Below are 6,673 nucleotides of genomic sequence, written 5' to 3' on the forward strand. Positions count from 1 at the left end.
TTTTTTTTTTTGTTTGTTTTTTTTAGAAGTATGCACTCATTACCTGTTTAATTATTCTCGGAAGACAGGATTATAAATTGGAACTATTTGGAAATGATAAAATCTTAATTCTCTACTTGAAAAATGTGTTTTCTTAGCATTAGACCTCTTTCTCTTAAAGTAAGATCTAATGCTTGATGAAAAGAATTTTTTTTTTTTCATCAAAAAACTATTGTGTGGTTACATGAAAGCGTGGCACAATGTATGCCATTGTGGCTAAAAAGAGAACACTTTTTTTATTTTTTTTATACAAACAATAAAAAACTAACTTAGAATTTCTGAGAATTGTTTTTTGTATCTGGCTCTAAGACATATCTGATCATTTACATAGTAAGAAGGCTCTTTATTGAGGTGTTAGGGAGTGGGCGTGCGCTGATGTGTGTTGGGCAGCATTAGGAGGTTCTTGCCCATGGCGTGATTCTTGCAAGAAGCCCCACTGTATCCAGCATCCAAACTCCTCGGGGCATTCCTGATGCACCTACATTAGTTTGCGTGTGTGTGTTTGTATTGTGCTTTGACATTAGCCCACGCATGCCTCTTTCTGTCTGACTACCAGGGTACACTGACAGATGATGAATAATATCATGTATCCCACACGTCCTTGCGCAGCCCATCTGGCTCTGGTCACATTAGTGTACAGTATCATTTAGGGCTTGCTGCATACGCCTTGCTTCTATGGACACGTGTTTCCACATTAGTCCGCTAGGGGGCGGTGCACCACTATCACAGCTTACAGCAAACGCTCCACATCTTCCAGGCAGGACAAACAGGAGCGCATCAGCAGTCTGCGTGACGCCCCGACACAAACGCACCTCTGTCCCGCCACCGGCTGCGGTCTCCTCACTTTCTTCTCGAGGAATAAAAAGACGATTCCCCCGCGCCAAATAAAAGCCCACTTAGGGCGTTTCCATCATATTAACATGGCTTAGGGAACTTGTGTGAAAGAGGAGAGGGGAAACGGAACTTTCAGGGGTCCTTCTTTCAGCAGCGGATCGGTCGCAGAGGGCAGCAGGCTTGGTTTCAAGACAGGAGGGCCAGAGCTTCCTGTCTTTTCGCCTCATCTCCGCATATTCCGACGCGTGGATGGTATGGTGTAACTTTCCTGCTCTGTGCCAGAAAGGAGCCGCTTCACGGTGTAAGCGCAGAGGGCATGCGAGAATCTCCTCCGTCTCGGATAGTGGAGTGGCTATGAGGAGAGAGGTTCACCTGCTGGGTTAACGGAACAGGACCACACCGCACCAACAGGTAAGGATTTCTGGGTAATCTCCACACTTCACTGAGGGAGGGAAGGGGGGGAAAGCAGTTTATGCGCTTTTAATTTACTGCCTGGAAAGTGAGCGTGATAAAAAGTCATGAACGCCGCACATCTGCTCTGCATGAATACAAACTGCATCACAGCTTTTCAGCTTAAGTCTATTAAGTCTACCAATGGAACGGGTTGCATCTAGAGGATTTTATGGAAGAGATGCTGGGGAGGGGGGGGGGAGGGTGTAGGTATTCTGCTGCCCTGCAATCAGCTTCATTTAGACGGGGGTGATTTTACAGAGAAGACAAATGATTGCGGTTGTTTCAGGTGTTGCACCGCTTATCGGAAGGCTCCTTCCCCTCGCTCTTTCTTTCTCACTCAGACGCACGCGCGCACACAAATGAGCGCACGCGCACTCACTCTTGATTGCCTCGCAGGTGAGGTAGCTGTATGGCGTCTGCGGGCACGTGTTATGTTGGCGGAGCCGGCCCGTCTCGGTTCTTTATCACTTTATAGTTGATTTGTTCAATAGATATGAGCTGTATGAAAAGACTGGACTGGGTATTCATGCATTTACTTGCGCTGTCTTTCTTCGACACACTCTCACTTGTCTTATAACCAAACGTGAATCTGACGCTCTTGAAACACATATTGAGTTGCCATTCAATGTATTTAAGCATCTCTACTCTTGAACGTTCTCACGTTTTGTCACAGTATAGCTAAACGTCAGTAACTTTATTCAGATTTGATGTAACAGCCTTAGCTTTGACAGGGCCATTTTAACACATTTAACACTTTGATCCAAATGATTAATTATTCTTTTTCAGCCTCTTAACTTTTTTCTTTTTACAGGACTGTTCTGTAATTATTTCCATCCATCTTTCCATCAACCATGACCAGCTTGGCCCCCCCAGCATGATGATGCCACCCCCATCATTCTGGGTGGGCATGTTGTGCAGTGCTAGTTTTTCTTTCAATACACAGAATTCTGCCTACAGCCTAAGTTCAATTTTGGTCTCATCTGATTAGACTATCTTCTTCCACATGTTTGATAGTGCGCCCTGCAAACCTCGAGGCAAACTGCAAATGGTACCTTTACGTCTAGAATTACTTTTTTCCTGCCATGTCTCCGTAAAGTACAGGGTTGTGGAGTGCATGAATGAAACAGATATTCTTACATGATAGATCTCTGGAACACCTAAAGATGAGGCGTGTACAAGACCAGCATTTTTTTTTCCCTTTACTTGAGGTGGTGAGAACAATAATTTCATTTTCCAATGATGTTTCCTGCACAAACATCATTGGGACCCTTGACTCTAGCATAAGTCAGTGTAGTAAGCATGCCCACTTTACATTTCTTACCCATACCTGTTGGGCGTCACACTAGAAAAAAAGCTCTGTTGGGATGTCAAGAAGACGCTGCAAGAACTATCAAACCACAACTGCCAGAAAAGAATGATGTCATTTTTGCTCTTGCAGCCTTGGCAAAGAGAAGGAACATTTTTTGCAGACTATGTATGTGCCACTAGGCTGCTAACCTTGCTCAGTAAGAGTAGGTGTACAATCATTTTTTGGTAGGTTTGCAGGTGTGCCACTTTTTTAAGTTATGGATTGAACAGCGGTTTGTGAGAACGTTTGATGCTTAGGATAGAGTTTTAAAAATATAATTTAGCTTTAAAAATTCCACAACTCTATCTCTGAGTTCTCTGGTATGTAGATTGGTCTTCATGATGCTGCTTGTTCACTAACAAACATGTCAAACCTTCACAGAATAACAGTATTGTGAAACTAAATGACACACATCTGAAATCTGTTTAGAACTTAGGTTAGTTCTGAATGCAACTAAATTGATTTAGGGATATCAGATTAAATGGGGCTAATTACAGATACATGATTAGATTTTGATGTGCCATTTCATGATTATGCAACTTTTTGTAAATTTGTTGGAAAAATAAACAACAACAAAAACTTTGTGGTTGTAATGTGTCAAGATGCGGAAAAATTTAAGTGACAAGAATGTCTTTGCAAGGCACAGAATATGAGAATTTACACTGCGTGACATCCTTCTTGTTATTTTCAGCTCAGGCCACAAAAGCCAAGGCATCTGTGCTTTGAAGCCGCTATTTGAACAAAACTGTATATAATTTTTGGACATGCTCCAGACTTGACTGACAGGAAGGAAAAGCAGTAGGGAGGTGGCGAGTGGAACAGCCACAGAGATTGGATTGGATTTCTGGGTGTTTATGGAGAGATACTCAAATGCATTATCGGAAAGAAATATGTGGCCGCTCACTGGTAGCTTTCAGAAATGGCTCAAATGTATTTTTAATGCGGCCACAGAACAAAATAAATCACAATACACTGTTAGTGTCACGAGCTTATTCAATAAACAGTTTCTGGTTTTGTGCTCATATTATTAATCACAGGCACGCAAATGCTGCAACGAGAGAAGGTAGAGGTTGGAAAGGGAGCAAATGTATTGGGAAACAAGATTAAAAAACAAGACTGTAGGGAGGGGAAAACTGATTTTTATTTTGTCCAAGTAATATTTGTTGATTGTTTTTAATTTACTTTAACTGCAAAGGTTTTATAAATGTGTTGTTATTGAGGACATATTTGGGAAGAACACTAGGCACTGAGTCACATTTAATAAATGGTTTACAATAAGTATTAATAACATGAATGTCATCGGCTTATAGGGACAGAAAAGTTCACTTGTGTTAATCTAGCTTCTGGGGAACTCTTATCAGGTATTGATAAAGTATGACAAGTTGCAAACTTGATGAGGCCAGAGTATAAGGAATTACATTAAATACACAAATGACTTGCCTTAGCCATGCTTTTATTGCCATTAGGTTTGCCTAACACTGATTTGCTGTTGCTCTTTCATCAGAAAATTCAAAAGCTTTCAGATTTTATTAGGCATTCTTGGTAAACACCAATCAGTTTTGGTACTTACTAAACACATTATAAGCACATGTGAGCGCCCTCCTGTGGGTAAAAATTGCAATTGCCTGTAACTGATGTGTTCTTAAGCAGAATGTATTTGGAAAAAATGTCCATCTGTGAAAGACTGGTACAAATACCATTATTATTACATCCTTGTTGTTAGCTATCTTATTTCACAGACAGGTTATGTTCTGGATTGTGTGTTATTTACTTGCCAGCCTTGGAGCATATTTACCTTGAAAACGCTAAAGTGTTTATTAAAATGATTTGTTTACTTAGACAAATCTGAAATACTTTTCACCTCTAACTTGACAGTAAAATAGAAGACATCACTGAATGGCATGTGGGATTGGGCTGGAAGTGGGTGACTTACACTAGCATATCTGTTTATTTGCATAGAGAGTGGGGAAGTAGCTCCGATCTCATGTGGTCACCGGAGATGCACGTGGAGATGCATTTCAGTGCCAGGTGTAAAGTGACCCGCTCGGATCTGTCCACTTATGACCACCCAAGACAAATATAAAACTAGATTTTAACAGGACCTGCAACCTCTTTCAAATCTCACGTTTTTGTTAAGGTAAGAAACTGCTTATAGTACTTCTGGTGGATACATTTTCTGTATCCACTTCTTCCTTTCTGGGTTGTTGGGGGTGCTGATGCCTATCTCTAGCTGCCATTGGGTAAGAGGTAAACCCTGGACATGTCACCAGTTCATCGCATGGTAAATGGACTGAACTTATATAGCACTCAAAGTGCTTTACACTAGAGTTACATTCACCTATTCGCACACTGATCAGTAGGCAGTTTGGGGTTGGGTGCCTTGCTCAGGGGCACATTGGCACATGGGAGGAGGAAGCTGGTATTGAACCTACAACCTTCTGATCGCAAGATGACTACTCTACCCACAGAGCCACAGTCACCCCATGACAACACAAAGACCTAATAGACAAACAACCACACACACAGACAGACTCAAACCTAAAGACAACATACAGAGACCAATTGACCCAACAGTTATGTTTTTGAACTGTGGTGGGAAGCCAGAGTACCTGAGGAGAACTCAGACATGCATGGGGAGAACATGAAAACTCAGAAAGACTGCAGGACTTTCCTGTTAAAAGGCAAAAGTAATACCACTCTTATAATACCACTTTAAATACTACGTCAGAAGAGGAAAACGGCATGATATATCACACCGTGTCATAAGAAGTAATAAAAAAATGCAGCTCTTTTACAACTTGAAGCTTGGCGATTGATTCCTGGGCTCAGATTGGGCACCTGAAAAATCCTGGTTGTTTTCATTTTTCTAGCCATTCAATTGAAAAATTTTCACTGTTCTAGTGAAAGTATAGTTTGTCTCACAAAGTTACTTTATCGGCTGCACTTAACAAAAAGAGTGTTATCCACTATGGGCCCTGGATATGAAGATAAATTTACACTCTGTATTCTTGAGACTCTCATTTTGATGTAATTACAGTGTTACAAGAGTCTGCAAGTGTTGGCTGGGAAAATACAAAAAACACTGAAGAATCCTTCACTACTGGTAGCCTTTTTTTTTTTTTTGGTAAGACTTTAAGTACTGGGGGAAAAGAGAAACACTGAGAGTGACAGACAAGATAGACAAGATGTTTTTTTAAGTACTGTACAATCACAATGACTGCTAATGATGATAATGATAATAACTGCTAATGAGTTAGCATCTGCTTGCAAGCTTCTTAACACTGATAAACACTAGAAGCTGCTTCACAGTTTTTAATGAGTCTGGACATCATTTATTCATCACATCCTTTATACTGGGATTGATCAAATCTTTGAGGGATTAATCCAAACTGAACAGAGATTTAAAAAAAGTCTGTTTTGAGATTTGTGTAGCCCTACTTCTGTTTTAACACCACAAAACAGAACATGTCAAATAATAATTAGTAATTTATTATGTGTAATTTAGTGTCAGGACCAACTTAGAATCAGAAAAGCATAGAAACTGAAAAGCATGGCTTTGTCAAACCTGGATTTAGTTAACAGATCCAGATAACAGTTTCTTTAAGACACAGTTAGCAATTTATATGCTTTTTTCCCTGTCAAAACAAGCAAACAGACAAAAAAGCAACATATTTGTTAGTTTTCTTTTTCTTTTTTTATTTGTCTTGTAAACCTGACATCGTGTAATATCTTAATTTTTGAGTTTGATATATCATCATCATTCCTCTCCTTTGGTCCAAAATCTCCTCCTGTTTGTATTGTCTGGACATTTGAAAAGAAGTTGTTTACTCACTGCTTGTGCATTCTGCATGAAGCTTTAAGAAATATATTAACACAATTATGTGGTATTTAATCTTTTGAAAGATACCGATATATGTTTTTCACTGCTTTATATCTTCTTGTGTACCTGTAACTCTCTCTCTCTCTCTCACACACACACACACACACACACACACACAC

The 6,673-nt window shown here is 40.1% G+C and overlaps 1 protein-coding gene across 1 annotated transcript in view; it reads left to right on the forward strand.

Annotated features, from left to right (window-relative positions):
- The first annotated feature begins 797 nt into the window (after positions 1–797).
- LOC103467396 (protein FAM19A2-like) overlaps positions 798–6,673 on the forward strand; it is a 90,860-nt gene continuing 84,984 nt past the window's right edge. The window contains exon 1 of the mRNA XM_008413737.2: positions 798–1,284. The gene's annotated coding sequence lies outside the window, so the exon portion shown is untranslated. The remainder of the gene's footprint in view (positions 1,285–6,673) is intronic.

Source organism: Poecilia reticulata, linkage group LG7 (assembly GCF_000633615.1).
Source record: "Poecilia reticulata strain Guanapo linkage group LG7, Guppy_female_1.0+MT, whole genome shotgun sequence".
NCBI lineage: Eukaryota > Metazoa > Chordata > Actinopteri > Cyprinodontiformes > Poeciliidae > Poecilia > Poecilia reticulata.